At 34.6% G+C, this 16,630-nt stretch overlaps 2 protein-coding genes across 3 annotated transcripts in view; one reads left to right on the plus strand and one right to left on the minus strand.

The window, feature by feature from the left end:
• Positions 1–7,579, minus strand: part of LOC108768846 (uncharacterized) — a 10,418-nt gene extending 2,839 nt beyond the window's left edge. The window contains exon 1 of the mRNA XM_018519484.1: positions 7,488–7,579. The gene's annotated coding sequence lies outside the window, so the exon portion shown is untranslated. The remainder of the gene's footprint in view (positions 1–7,487) is intronic.
• LOC108768845 (uncharacterized) overlaps positions 1–16,630 on the plus strand; it is a 94,203-nt gene that overhangs the window by 23,377 nt on the left and 54,196 nt on the right. The window contains exon 1 of one of the 2 annotated variants that reach the window (XM_018519482.1): positions 12,453–12,625. The exons of the other annotated variant lie outside the window; for it this stretch is intronic. The gene's annotated coding sequence lies outside the window, so the exon portion shown is untranslated. Of the gene's footprint in view, positions 1–12,452; positions 12,626–16,630 lie in introns of those variants that run through there. 2 annotated transcript variants of the gene reach the window in all.

Genomic DNA, 16,630 nt, shown 5'->3' on the forward strand with positions numbered 1-16,630 from the left:
CCGACTTTACAGACGCGAAGCTTACCCCGCCCTTAAGCTCCTTCCGGAAAGGAGAGGTCGGTAGAATCGAGGACGAGCCCGAACGATGATTCTGGCACGTTGTGCTGCTCGATATTATCATTTCGATTTGATGCGGCGCGACGCGTGAAAATAATATTTGCCACCGCCCTTGCTTCTCTGCTTCAAATAAAATATAAAATCAGCTTTCGGAATTACTATTAAATCATTGTTATTAACAAGATGATATGCGCGCATTGGTATTTCAATTCAAACTGATTGAATTTGTTGTAGCCGTTATTAATTAACTGAATTTCGTTATTGAACGTGATGGATGAAGGATAACAAGATTTCGAATTTCATGTTGCAAATTTCCGGGATAAACACAGAAGATTGAAGTGCTAGTCTTCATCGTCATGTTAGAGTAAAACCACCGGATAAATCGATAAGCTAATAAAGACTGAGCTAGAAATCATCCCTCGTATCTCTCCCGCGAACGAAGTAAGTTCTACTTAAGGTCAGACCTCCTACCGATGTTCAAATTGTGTCACCGGATCCTTGCGGTTGACAAAGTCAAGAACAATAGTACGGACGGTTTTCCGATACGTATTCGCAAGTGGAACAAACCTATTTGCGGCCGGACGTGTCGAGATGCCATAAACGGCAACTGTTGTTGAGATTTGGCGAGTGACGGAGATCATTCGGCATTTTGGACAGTATCGTTTCCCGCAACGGAAAATTGCATCTCTCGAAATAATCTTTTTCCTCCCCCGTTCATGCACGTGGAGACATAACGCTAGAATTACAATCCTTAGCGTGTGATTGCGAAGAAAGTACGAAGACCATCGAGCTCGAGCAAAAGATAACGAGAGCTTAAAAGTATTCGAGAACTTGAGGAAGCTATGCTTCTCAAACTTAACTTTAACAGAGGATTAAGAAAATTTAACGGAAGTTTTGTATCAGTTACAGCGAGAATAAAGAAACTTGCTTATTTCATTCTGTATAATCAATTCCGAGAATATCTAATTATCAAAAATATTTAATTTAATAAAGAAACTTCGTCGCACGCGTGGAACACAGTCGAGTTTTAATCGGAATGTGAAATGTAACTCGTGCAAACAAACAGGCGAGCGTAAAACTCTGATGAAAAATTCCATCTGGACGGAAATCACCGCTCAACGGATAAGATAGACGGATAGGGCGACGTTTTATCGTACAAATGAAACAGGCGACAAAGTAGGTTGCGTCGTTCGGTGAGAGAGGCGAGAATCCACGCGTTTTCATCCACCCTCTCGCTCCTTTCTTTCCCTCCCCTTTCTCCTGCGCAGGACTGGACGGCGTGTCAGTGGCCCGAGCTAGTACCAACGCACTCCCATCCTGGGCCAACACCTCTCGTCCTAGTTTCCTTCTCGCTTGGCTTCATCCACCCCTTGCTACTTTCATCCCTGTCCAGGGGGTACCTATCAACCGATCCCTCTCTCTCTTTACTTGGCAATCTCTATATGTGTATATCTAGGAGTCGCGTCTGTCTTCCGCTCGGTGCATTTTCACTCGTTTCTCTGTTTTCTCGTTCCATTACGGTAACTCCACGTGTTTACATCTCAGTTTTGCTAGATGCGCGTTTGTAAGTGCGCAATATTCTCGCTTGTATTTTCCTTTCCTTTACTTTTTTTTTCATACAGTTTGGCTGGCATTTCTGAAGAAAATTGCGAGAAGAATGCTACTTACGTCTAGTAATTTGCACTCAATCTTTTCTTGAAAACGTCTAACAATTTATTAAGATAAAGAGTTTGAGTTAATCGTTACTAAATAATCCATTGTGAAATAATATTAATTCTTATCGGTATTCTAGTGAACGATTTCTTCAACTATGATATGAAAAATTGTTTATAACAAACGTTTTTCACATAATTTTAAGTTATATAATCTTATTCCTCGGATTTTGACTCTGAAAATGAAAAAAGAAATCGTTAAATTATGTTAATTTTATGCAAATATATATTAATTTAAAATACTAGATTCATTAATACTATAATAAAGAAATTTCGACACAAATACTGAATTAGGATTAACAGAAGAAATATATTACAATTAACAAATCTTTTTATTAATACGCTGCTTCTCAAATGGGTACACGGAGAAAATTTTATATTAAGTTTTAATACAATTTTAAATTACACTTTACTATGTCTAGTATTTCCGATGGACCGTCACAACATGATTTTGACATAACTTTTACTATGGTAATATTAATTTTTATCACATAATTATAATAAATAAAGTAATTATTTTGTCGAACCAGTGCTTAAGCCATATTCTAACATGAAAACTGTTAATTTTTACTATGGTACGCAAACAAAATTTGCTAGGTATATGTTTTTTACTTATCTTTACAATACTAACTTTTATTCAACAAGTTGTGATTTTGTAATACAAAATTTTTACTATGAAAAAGTGTAAAAATTACGTTGCATTATTGTTTTTAAAAAAATAACTATAGCATTTAAACTTACACGATGTCCGCAGCTACTACCACATTATAGTAATTTCAAATATAAAATTTTCTCCGTGTAGTAGTTATTCATTGCTATTGTATTATATTGTCACGAGATGTAAATACGGGATTGCGAATTTTACAAGAAGAATGGTTGAAAAATTATTTGAAAAATCGTAACGGGCGACGTGTATTGTGCGATCTCTTATTAAAACTTTTTCAAATGGCAGAGAATGTCAGGATCTTATAAATATTCCATCAAGCGTAACTCGAAAAGTAATTTACGAAGGTGATTACTGTTCGTCTGTTGTATAATGATTAATCGACATCACCTTCCGGTTGGTCGTGACGTATCAAATCGGGAGACGCGCGAAAAAGGATTTATCTGTCAGTTCTCCCAATCCTACGCGCACACGTCCTTGTCAAACCTCTCTTGTAAACGAGGTCTTGTGGTTTTAAAAGTCCTAGGGGGACATTCACGAGAACCTTTATCAAAATAGAAAGCAGGAGTTTCAGGGCTGAGAAAAAAAGAGTGGCGTGACTTATTAATATAATGGAGTTATTTCATTTGTTTAGCGTCAAACATATAAGCGTTAAATATAAACGTTCCATTATTTCCTGACATTATTATTTCCTGGTACGCCAGAAGCAATACAGTTAACGCTTTGACGTAGCATAAAAGTCGTTTGGAAACGAATGCGCAGTTTGAATGCCCATGGGAAGTCCCGCGATCGAGTTGGGTTTTCAACGCGGATCGTATTTTGTAAGAGATAATTGTGTCGCCGGCGGCGATGGAATGCCAGTGACATCCGATTGCAAAATTTCCAGTGGATTTGGGTCATTCGGTGTCCTAGGTTCGACAGTGCATTAATGACAGCTGTGCAGTGCAAGTGAAATATCGCACTCGGGGTATTCTTCCATGTGACTGTACTAATAATTCATTCCTTATTCAACCCACATACTACAAATTCGATATACGAATGGTAATTTTCTTTTTTATCAAAATACAAAGGTTTCTCGGGAAGTAAGGACCAAACGCACATGGCGGGCGTTTCTCGTTAAATGTACGCGTAATTCACATTATGTGCGATGGCAGATGTTTGACATTACGATATTCGATGCTTTCTACAGATTCTAATGAGATTTTTCTCTCTGAAAAACGAATTTTTCTATTGAATATCAGATATCACACATCGAGTACCGTGTCTTCCATAATAATCCCTGTTAAATGTCATCTCGATGAATGGTCCTCTAAAATATCAACGTCTCATAATGTGTTTCCAACAAGCAACAAATATCGCAAACTGTTCTGAAACAATCGAACGATGCTTGACATTGTTAGACGTTATGCCATTGCTCGCCACATCATTTACCTATGTCTCGCCCATTGATGAAACATACACTCTCTATTGAAACTTTTCGCGTCCCGGACCTGTAGGGTGTCGAGAACACGCTGACGTAATATGTTAACAAATGGAAACAATTGTAACCGCATAAGTTACATGATCGATCGCGAAGTGAATATTGTGTTTGAAAATGGCCGTCTCTATTATATCTCTATTATAAATTTAGCTATTTTGTAGTGAAATATAAAATGCTAATTCTTCATTTTTAATTAGCCTATTTAATTGAAACAAGCGTTTCATTTTCAAAACTTAAATTTTGTTATAAACATCATCATCATTTTAGGAATAAATGAAGAAAAGTTAAATAGTAATAAATTTTTTTTCTGCAGCATATAATACAACACAAATAGATATAAAATACAATAAAAAAATAGATAAAATCAATCTTTTTTCAATTAAAAATTGTATGTTTAAAATAGTAATTATTCTAAAAATATAAAATCTTCAGTATGAGATTATATAATAATATAATAATAATAATTTTTAATAATAAATCATTAAAAATTTTTGCAAACATTTTTACAAATGAATATAGAAGGAGACTTAGATTTGAATAAGAATATTTAGACAAAGGTTTAAATAAATTTTCTTTTTTGTTCAATGCAAATTTGAAGATATTATTCATCATCATCGTATATAAATTATGCTTCAACATCAATTATAAGTTTGTCCAACCATAAATTTCTTAAGAGTACAGCGCGTTTAAATTGAAGCAGATAATGAACGTATGAATAATAAATGTGACAGAGTAGTAAAAAAGAAAGTCATTAAAGCCTCTCAGAAGAGTGATAAAAGCGACCATTAAAGCTGGCCATCAAATTATAAGAAACTTTTACGGCGTTTTACCAGTCAGACGAATAAATTTTTGCAATTTTGTGTTATTTGCGCAACGTAAACAGAAACGCCGCGGCGATCGTATTAATTATAAAATATTGACAGAATTACAAAACTGTAACTGATATGTCGTAGTGTATACTTTTCTGAGGAAATTGACGGTCGACTTTCCAATAAATTTTGTCGCAATTTTGATCACTATCAAAGAGTATAAAGGAAGATATCTCTTGAAATCGGATACACATCGTCATCAAAGGGCTCCAGGGAGAAAAATCTACGAGACCCAGTCTCAACTTTATCAAGCAAGATTGCGACTTGATGGCATTCCTTTAATAAGATTTGCTTTTTTCAACAATACTTGGAAAAATTCTATATAGGATACGATTTCAAGAGTGTGCTTTAATTATTTTAATCAAAGTATGAACTGCAATTAATAATTTTCAAAATCACAAAGAAATATTTACCAAAACTATTTTTTAATAAGTTTTTCTCTATAATTATATGCATTCGTATACAGAAAGGTACAAAAAAAAGAAAAAAATAGAAGTAATTTCTCTCACATAAAAATAAATAAAAAAATGCACAACAAAATTGTTTTTGCGTGTCGTAAGTTTTGAGAAAAATAATTTGGGAACTTAAAATGTTAACGATATTAATCATTACATAAAATTATATTAATATTTAATAAAGACATTTATGAATTATTTTAAAAGTCTGATACATATCTCACAGTAACTCGATGACAGTCGAGAAATATCACAAATTCGATATATTGACGGTGGGACTTTTTCAGTGTATATATATTTTATTTGGATTGACTCCATATTATTTTTGAGTGAAATTTCACTTAAAAAGAGTGAAAATTGTCACTCTTTTTCGAGAAGTGAAATATTTTCACTCTTCTCCAAAAATAGCTGTATTTTCACTTTTTTGAAGTGAGATTTTATTCCAAGAAATTTAGAGAATATATGTATTCTTTTCTCAAATAAAAAATTCATCCTGAGCAAGGAAGTAGAAATTTTTTATTAATTATTATATCCATGTAGAATCTTTGATGCACCACTCGTGTTGTACTATTCTACCTACATCGTACGTGTCGAGAATACATATCGAGGATGCATTACCGCTTGTAATTGGATATCTCGGTGAAAAGCACGTCAAGGTTTCTCGCGAGATGGCTTCGATCGCTTCGGACTGAAAAGTTTACGAGTCATTCGTCGAATTTCTGACTGCACTTTCGTTGTCACAACGTGTCACCGTATGACACTCTTCGACGTTCGTAGAGAAAGCCTCTACGTCACGATGACTATCTACGTGTTATGTGTATGAGGCGTTAGTTCCATGATAGTTTTCAATCTTAATTTGCGAAAGAATCTTTTTACTAACAATCTTCTTTATAAATAAAAATAAATCCCGTATATTTATGATACATTAATACAAAATAAATTTTGTAAAAATTCAAATGTTTACGTCAGGACCAATTTACTTACATCTTGGTAAAGCAAATGAAATATGCGAACCAATTAATTTTAATTTATTTCGGATATGTGACCAAATGTTTGAGACAGCGCGATCCCGCTTAATACTTAATTCTGCATAAGCTTGCAGTTCGCCAGTAAATCTTAATTCATTGACAAGATCGACTTCGGATACTTCTGAGCGAATTTGCAATTAGAAAAAAAGCATTTCTGATCCACCCTGTATATTTTCACGCGAGATTGTATTTGCCGTTGTAAGTCGATACTGTGAGGACCGAAGAAGACGAAGTTTGCGTCCCTTATTGATGGTTAGATGAGTAAGATGCCTGCTACTATTTAGGTCAGGTTTGTGCGTGTTTCTTAACGAAACAAAATATTCTAACTCTAAAGAAGAACCTTAATTGCTATCTTACATGAGGTATGAAACTCTCACAAAAGTATTGAAAATGCGAACATTACGAGCTAAGAGGATATCGACAGATGAACTAAATTAACTTTTTATCACACGTGTCCTTAATAATATCATAACTTTGTGTCTGTGTGTGCGTGTAATATTGTCTTTTATTACGTTTTATATTAAAACACTGTAAAATAGAATGAACCGTTTAAGATCTCTAACTTGTCCAAGACGTTGGCCTTTTGATTTGAATCATAACGTCCAAGACGTTTGCCACTTATTGTTCGACGTGGGCGATAACGAGGAAATGCTCACGACGTTATCAATCCCCCTTGACGCGACATCTCGTGGGCGATATACAGTTGGCGAGCGGATAACGCCAGAGCAGAATGATCACTTCCGGGAAGGGACAGTGCGTGGGAGGTGATAGCGCACGGATGCAGTTGAAGGGTGCAAACAGGGTGCAAGCATATATATCGAAAGATATGGCACGTAGTCGATGTCGGGGGTGTCTTCAGCGGGCGCAAGAATACACGCACGTTGTGTCAAAATATTCTCCTCTCCGCCATCGTTTTATTGATCGCCGATGTAGACACGCGTCTCGAAACACCGACGCAATTGTACATACAAGGATATGGGAATATACACGAACGTACACGCGTACACACACACGCGCACACATACACGCGCACACACATACACACACATACATACACACACACACACACATATAATACCACGCAGGGCAGCTGTACCTTGTCGGATAACACTCGTTCCGTTCAACGCGAATATTTCGTTTCGACAACGTTATTCCGGGGTGGATTTTTATATTCACGAATGTGCATTGACGCGGGATTTTTGCCACTACCCTCTATACTCACGTGATTTTTCCGCTCGCGCGAATCGCTGCGTTTTCTTGGTAACAGACGTGGCACAGGTATCCGGATGCGTGGTGACTCGTGCGGAGTATCAGACCGCGACAGCCATGTTGGCAAGGGTGTAGCGCCCCTAACCAGCCTGCCTAGAAGTACGAGTTCTCTCTTCTCACCCCTTTCGTACCATCGCCTCCACTCCATCCACCCACTCTCCCCCTGTTACACTGAATGAAATTTTTGATGCGCGAATTATTAATCAATCGAGAAACTTAGCTCAATAAATGCGTCGTAAAATAAAATAATACAGGATCAATCTCGGAAACGTCGAATGTTTCTTCGATCGCAATTTTTACAGCTAATACAAGGATAATAATTTTTTTTAACAAGGAATGTTGAAGGCGATAATTTATAACAATTTTTTAATTTTTAATATCACTCATTTTTATAACTAAATTTTTAATTTAGATTTTATTATAATAAATTCTAATTCCAATTAAAGATTATTATTTTTTATTATTATTTATTATTTACTTTTTCTTTCTTAAAAGTTAACCAGATATATTTTATTTATTTTATGCGCTTCTCTATGTATTTTGCTGGAAAGAAATCAATTATAAATTGACTAAAAAATCTTAAGTAAAAACAATATCCGGTGATTTTAAAACCCTCTGTGTATTTTTAAAATATTTTCTTATGTAATTTTATTAACTTTTATGATAATAATAATAATAATGAAAAGTTTGCAATTATCTTAAATAAAGTTTGTACAATACGGAAGAAACTTTTATATAGCTCTTTTTTTATATTTTTATGTAACTCTTACCTTTTCTTTTTCATGATTACTGTAAAAAGAAGTTACTATAAAAAGAATCGCTTTCGCGATTGAAAGACGCTTCTTACAAAATTCTCCTTCTTGACAAATGTAATCGAGAGTTTTGTAGGGGGAAGATAAACCCCTAAATCTCCCTTTAGATGTGCAGTTACGCATTACTGTAGTGAGGTGCTCGCCGCGAGAGACGTCAGAATTCGACCTTCCTTTGCTTTTTCACAGAAACGATGAGATATCGGTTATGGAAGATGGATAAGGAGACCGTTTCGATTTATATTGGTCTTCCCCGCAATGGCCGACTCCTCGTTCTCATTATTTTTATCTGTTGCCCCGCCAGTTTACCCCGCCAATGCCTCCCGCGAGAGTTTTTCCTCTTATTATGTAATCAGACTCAAGATTTCTAAATGGATCCACGACCTGCCGCGTCAAGACCTTCATATCTCTTTGCTTGAGATCCCAGAGGAGATCCTTGAAGGAGAATATTTTAATTAAAAATTTACAACAGACGGGCACTCATTACACCGATAATGGCAAGAATCAAGTTGTCGGATTGTTTTGCTGATGAGTAGTAACTGCAAATGAAAGAATAATTGCTTCTATCATTCGTGAGCTGGCACTTACGACATGTTTAAATACAGGATGTTTTAGAATCATTTGTATGGTTAACTGGATATTATGTTAAAAAGCTTTATAAGAAAGTTTTATATTAAACTCTGTAATAAAGCTTTAAACTTAAATTTCATAAAAGTAAAGTCTAATTATAATATGTGAAATCTCTAACTGCAAATTATTTGTGCTTGGTGATACGAAATATACTTTAGGAGTAGAAAACTTATAGATTGTATACGAATAAAAACACAACAAAAATAAATGTATGAGAAAAAGACGCATGGTCCATTCGTCACGTTGTCATCGTGAAGCATTAATATTTCATAAAAATACCAAAAGCTATCTTCTTCTCCATTGCTCCATTCGTCCAATTATATTGTATTTTTTGAGACTAAACTGATTAGATTATAGTTAATGTCTTCAAATTGTTGGCCATTACTTCTATTTCTTATTATTGAGTTTTCAAATTATTAATTAGTTGACTAAAGCATTACATTGAGACTTCAAGTGTACCGCTAAGTGTAGCACAAGAAAGAAAATATTAAAGTAATATTTTTTTGTGTAAAATAGTTGTACAGATTTTTCGACAAAAATGCATAGTCGGTGCCGTTTTTTTTTTTTTTTTATTAGGACATGCACAACACCGAGAGCAAACTGCTGCAAAACATCACTGCTGAAAAATCGTTAAAATCCAAATCCTCGATATATTGTCCTCATTGCGCCAGGGGAAAAAAAAGAAGAAGCGACAGCAGAAACCCGAACGGTTTTCGTGCCGCTCGTTTCCGTGCGAATTTTTATCGTTACCAACATCGTTTTTTATCTTCGTTAGGTATATATTTTTCTTTTTCTCAGTCAGACCATCATCGAGCGATAACGCAATCACTTGCGTGTCACGCAGGACGAATAGAAGATCGTCAAGATGAAGCACGCAAAATCGCTCTTCTCCCTGGCAAATTCTCGTTTTTGCTTTTTCGCCGAATTATTAATGAAGCGCACGAAAACAGGCCGGATAATAAAGTTATAAACTTGAATTGTTAATCACACACGCTAACCTTGGTATGTACGGTTCTTCACTGCCGGTCTCAGTAATGAGTGTAATCAAGCGCACGATAATCAACTCACTTTTGTGTGCATTAAGTTGACGCACTAATAATATATAACTTTCAATGTATATTAATGAGTTAAGTTGGGATGCGCTGTTTCGTACCAGAAACTTGATCTTTATAGTTTGATATGCAACGAAAATATATCTCTAGAAAAAATAGCGTTGCTTTCTGAATATTGAAAATTTAAACTTTTAAACATTAAATATTACTTTTATTCGAGGTATTTTAACTTTGGCATGTTGCTCGTCGAAGAATTATAACAATACAACCTTCAGCTATCAGGAATATCATTGCTAAATGGTGAATAATCGCGTCGCGAGTTTCAAATCGTAATTAGTACGAGGAATTTCAGTCGGGAGTATGAGTGCCGAAATAACGATCATACCAATTACGAGCGAATAGTGGTTGAAGCATATCGACGACAGACATGGGTCTGAGCATCCTGAGATCGCGTTTCGGAAAACGCTGATTTCAGAAAAGGCGAATCGATAGCGAGAGTATCTCTTCCCGTAAGGATCTTTTTCCACTTACGTGGCGAATTTTGTTACTGGAACCTTGTTAGTGGAATTAATAGTTATTGGTTAGCCAAAAGCACCATCAAGAAGTCTTACATATGTTTCGAATATCCACCAATATTTTCACTAAAAAGAGTGGCCTCTGTAAAAGTTCGAAAAAAATCTTTGTTAGTTTTATTTGATAGTGGTTTCTCGATAGACCATTTTATTTTTGTAACCAATAACTGCCTTTTTTGCCGTTTTTGAAATTTTAATGTTTAAAACTTTTTTGAAAAATATCAGAATTTTTCTACGTAAACAGATAGGGCATAGCAAATAAGAACATAAAATTTATTTTTTATTTCAGATTACTCTAGTCACTATTTAACTTAAATTTTTTATAAATGTCACTTTTAGAATCAGTAACTTCAATATTTTTTACTTTTGGTATGTTTATTTTGGTATGTTATATAAAAATAATTAATATAAACATTTAATTAAAACAGAAATTCCATTATTTTAATTTTCAAATATAATTTAAAGTTGACCTATTTTTTTTATTTCAATTATCCTATATTTTTATGAAATATACCGACGATATATTTCATAAAGATAAATAATGAATAATGTCGCTTAAATCATGTAGCATAAATGAATAAGATCGCTTGGAAATCGAATCGTTTTTCATCAGATTTTATCAGTTGTATTACAAGTTCCTATGTTTCTGAAATATTCTCGATCCTTGTTATCGCATTCGTTGATTTCCTCAATTCTCATATTGCTCAAATTTAATTTCATTGTAACTTTCATTGCATGATATAACCGTACTGTATAAGTTTGCAAGTTTTGTGCCACTAGTACTTTCTAAAGGGTATTCATTTCGAACAAAATATCTCGAGTATCCTTCACTCCTCTTACCCTCCCTCTGTCACGAGGCTTTTGGCTGCGCTTGAGAGGTAATACTATCTTCAGAACCGATCGCAGTATGTACACGTTTCTCGATTCTTATTAAAAGTAACATGGAACGAAAAAAGCAACGTTTCCTAGACTTTATGTAATTTAAAATTGATTTTTATAATTATTTGTTGATTCTGAATTAAATATTTGACTAGAAGTTTGAAATTTCCAAATGGATACTATCTGAGAACTTTACTCATAAATAATTAAAATATTTCTTATTTAATGCAAATTTTTACATATTGTTTAATTATATATAACAAAAACGATATAATAACAGTTGTTTAAATATTAAATAACTTGACGAATCGGAGATAGAAATCGAGCAGAATCTGCTGTCAATTTTTCTTCAAAGTGATTTGTTTAAAAAATAATATTCTTTTTCTCACCCTCTCTTTTTTTAAATCACGCATTACATTTCGAAATGCGCGCGAGCATTTCCAATCGCTACTAGCCAGATAATTTTGATCCTAAAAGCGATTTCCTGAAAATTGATGGTCTCAATACACTCAAGGGAGTATTTTGAAAACCTCTCCCTCTGAAAAGTTTCAACTCTCCAAAAAAAGAGAGTCGTAACATAAACTATATTTGAGCGCCACATTGTGTGGGAAAAAAATGTCTGAATCTGAGAGCGCGCTTCTCTCGCGAGATAGCTCGCGGCATTTTCCTGTTTCGCGCTTTTCCTGGAGTGCATGGGCCTCTCGCGAGTGCTAGCGAAGAGCGAAGCGCGCGCCACAGTCAGTAAATCGATGCGAGGGAGACGACGCGATCCTCACCCTCTGTTCCGCCTCTGCCACCACCACCGCTGCTACCACCCTCGCCACCTTCTCTCTCTTCGGTAATTTAAGCTCCGACTCGGTTCAGCCGAGTTCAGTTGCGCCACTTGGCCGTTGCGGTTCGCGTGTCGTTGCAAGCTAGAGGAAGCTCTCTCGTTCGCGCGCGATCTCGAGACTACCTTTTCTTTTTTTTATCTAAATTTGCAACTTGACTGTCACTTTTGCTTTTATTTATTTTTCCTTCTCTCTCAAACCTTCTTCTCTGGAGAGAAGAGTACGTGAGGTGCACACACGTATTAGGAAAGGAGAAGACAGAGAAGAGTGCTGTAAGCCTTCGATGTTTCTTCTCGCGGAGGTCCACGGTTCCCATAAGGTAAATAGATAAAATAAACATATCGTATATAATTGATACATCGATTGATAGATTTTTAGATTGCAAAAGATTCAATGAGCAATTAATAGCGATTTCGTTTAAATGGGTTTTTTTTAGCTAATGGTTTATTCTAATAATATTTGATGACAGTGCTTCACTCCGTTCACGAGCGCGGTCCGCGCTGAGAACGCGATCACGTTATTCTAGAGATATCCCGTATATCTTTATTATTTAGAACTTGATTATTTAGTTTAAATTAAATATTGCTGGAAACCATGTAAATTTAGAGCGCTTGAAATTTATATTGCCATGCATTTATATTGCATTGTTAAATTGCGTTATATTTTAATCATTGTAGTTTTATATAACATTATTAAACACACACATACACACACACACACACACACACACACACACACACACAAATTGAAATATATTTAAAAATGACAATAATTTATAAGAAATATGTATACTGTAAAAAATAAAATGTTAATTTTAACTTACAGTCGTATAGTGGACTTTCTGAGACATGCATGTTAAACATGTTAATTTTAACACAAAAATGTTAATTTTAACATTTTTGCATGTTTCAGAAAGTCCACTATACGACTGTAAGTTAAAATTAACATTTTATTTTTTACGGTGTACTGCAGCCATTAAATGTCTTTTTCGAATTCATGCAATTTTTATATAGGGTAACTCCGGTATATACGCTGCGCTGGGATTTACGCCGCGGAAATCGGAAAAAATAGAAAGAGTGGGGGTAATATTCTTGCAACTACTCTGTTACATGCCTTTATGTTATATTAGTATTGAGTTATAATTTCAGCTTTTTATTGTTAATATTAATGAAATTATTGTGAGCTGAATCGTCACTGTGTGTGTAACAAGTAGCATCATCATAAATTATAATCTACATAAAATGATTACTGTAAGGCGTGTAAAAGACCTAGTAGTTATTTCGTGATACATACGTGTAGAGGAATAGTAAAGCATGTTGTATATAGAGCAAAATACAAGTGCTTTGCTTTCGCATTCTTTGTTTAATTTGTTGAAATCCTTGCATTTTTGCTATATATCCCATCCATTATCTATATATAGCAAAAATGCAAGATATTTCAAAAAGTTTATTTTTTAATACGAAAACTAAATATTTCGGATTTCTAATATTTTTTTCATAGTAGTAGACAGTACAAAGTTTTTACTGATATAGTTCGTTTACACTTTAAACATAGTAATAGTAAATAATACTCAATAAATTAAGTTTTTGATAGGTGCGGCGTATATACCGGAGTTACCCTATATATGTATATTTCAAATATACTTTCTTTAAAATTACTTTTTTTCAAAAACATTAGAATCATTTTCTCTTAAATTAGCTCTATTTTTCACTTTAAATAACCTATTCAATATATTATACATGTATACATACGAAATCGTACACGAGACAGTTACTAACGATGATTGTTAAGCTAAAACACAAAATTGGCATAATAACAGAGTAATCAAATTATCGGATAAAAGCCGAAATTATCATCTTCATTAAGAACAGTGGAATTCACGGCGACCATCAAATATAATTGTCTCTTTTAGAACATCGATCTCGTTTCCCACGAGGAAAGAGCGCGAAACTTTCATATCGACGGTAACATCGTCGGCACGCACACCAATAAACCGAGAATCAACGATGTTCTCTTAGCTCCTGATTGGAGCGTCGGTTGCAATCACGTAGAAGGCAACGTGTTTAAAGTTCTCACTCACTGTACGTGCCTGCTCATACGCATTGAATGAAGGTATTTATAGCATTTGTGGTCGTATATCGCGATTGCAATTCGTTCTCGAGCACGATAAATTAATGTAATAGTGAGGGAAAACGTGAAAGTACATGTAGTGAATGGAGACGAGTATAAAAGAAAGAAATCTTTGTTTGGGCGAGATTTAATGTACAAGAATCGTTTACTGATGTACACGTTATATTGATCAGTCACATTTGACATTACCACGTTCAAAATGCTGACTCCTTTGCCCACCATTATATCCAACCGTGATTAACGGGCGGCTCTGAATAATTACTGATGTAACAATCAGAATTAGAGCGGCTCTCTAATTAAAATTGGAGTCATACGATATTAAACATCTCCTGCGCGCATATTAAATTGTGAAATTTAATATGGATAAAAGAGTTATGTTCTCTTCAGTTGGAGAGACAGGGAAAAGGATAATATCACTATTGCAGTTTAATGTCATTATTGCAATTGTGATTACGACTGTACGGTATTAAACATTGCCGTCCGTCATAGAGCATATATCGATGGCAAAGGAGTGCATGACGTTCAAAGAGTGCACATTGCTCAGCTAGGTACCCTTTTAAGGGTGTACGTCAGCTGCGGAGGAACACTCGGATCAATTCAACGACCTGAATGCAAACGACAAAAAGCGATCTCTTTAATTAATCACGCTAATTCCTCGGGTGAATAAGGGAGATCGTCGTGGCAATTTTTTTCTCCGATCGTCACTTTGTCCGGTCGGTCCGGGCAAAGTTTAGGCACCCGTTCGCGTTTCTATTTGAAGTTTGTTAAGGCTTGATTCCGAAGCTCGAGAACACACCTCGAGAATTTCATCCGCGAACAATTTCAATTCAGTCAGGGATTCCATCGTGAGCCCTCCGGGTAGCATTGGGGGAAGGGTTCGGCTTCATCCGATAACACGCTCGTATAAATTAATTCCTCGCGAGATGAAAGGTTTTCGTGAGTTGCGGAATTATACGGCATTTCGAGCCTCAATTTACCACAGCCTCGGAACTTTGCCGTTTGTCGAACTCGTGGCGAGCAAGTTCGTTCGGATGAAAAGTTCGCTTACCGCCAGTGCGCAATACGTTAACCCTTTCGTAATTTGCATTATATTTCGTCCAGTTGCTTCTAAAAAAATAGAAGTATATATATATATATATACTTCTCTCTCTCTCTCTCTCTCTATATCTCTCTCTGTCTCTTTCTTTTCTCAGGTTTAGACCGTAAACCGCAAGTACTAATGATCAGCGAAAAAGGGGAAAAGATACGCTCTCTTTTCCGCAAAGATAACGAAAATCAAAAGGAGTCAGCGGAATTAATCAAAGAGAAAGAAAAAGAAAGAGAGAGAGAGAGAGAGGGATATTGTGAGAAAATGGAGAACCGGGAAGAAAGAGAGGCGATGGATAATAAGAGACATATCAAAGAGGATTATCAAAAATGATAATCATATACATATTCACACACACACATACATTTATATTTATATATAAATGTGTGTGTGTGAATATGAGTAAAATTACTATATTGAAAATTGTCTATTTTTGGAGGAGAGAGTAAGTGATCTCTTAATTTTTTGGAAGTGTACATTTATGAGTAAAAATATATATGAGTATATGTAGTTCTAAAAAATTAAGAGATCACTTACTCTCTCCTCCAAAAATAGGCAATTTTCAATAGAATATAATTTTGTTAAAAATAATCATAATAAAATGATCCAAAAATAGATTAAAGCTTGAAGTCTTTACTTTTCAGACCAGTAATTTGGATAATGATTTGACTGATTTTTTACTGAGCTAAATAAATATAAATTTAAATCTAGTACATTTTTTTATAGATACTAATAATATCCATCTTTTTGTATAATTTTTTAATTAGGAGAAGAGAAAGAGGATAGCAAAAAAAAGTAATGCGTATAATGAAAAAGTGTTGAATATCAAAAGCAAGTATGTATTATCTTATAGTCTTAGAGGATCTAATTTTTTTTCCGTAAATCAAGATAAAAATATATCGACGTATATCTTATGACATTATAATTTCTTTTGAAGTTTAACAAAAAGGTTAATATTGTTTTTCTACACTTACAAAAAATATTACGCTTGACATTTTCAATGTATCATAAAGGATTATCTTATTAAATAATTATTGAATTTATTCGATATCGGAATGAAATTTATGTAAAATGTAACAAAAATATAAAGAATTATATATATATATA

Source organism: Trachymyrmex cornetzi, unplaced genomic scaffold, assembly GCF_001594075.2.
Source record: "Trachymyrmex cornetzi isolate Tcor2-1 unplaced genomic scaffold, Tcor1.1 scaffold83, whole genome shotgun sequence".
NCBI lineage: Eukaryota > Metazoa > Arthropoda > Insecta > Hymenoptera > Formicidae > Trachymyrmex > Trachymyrmex cornetzi.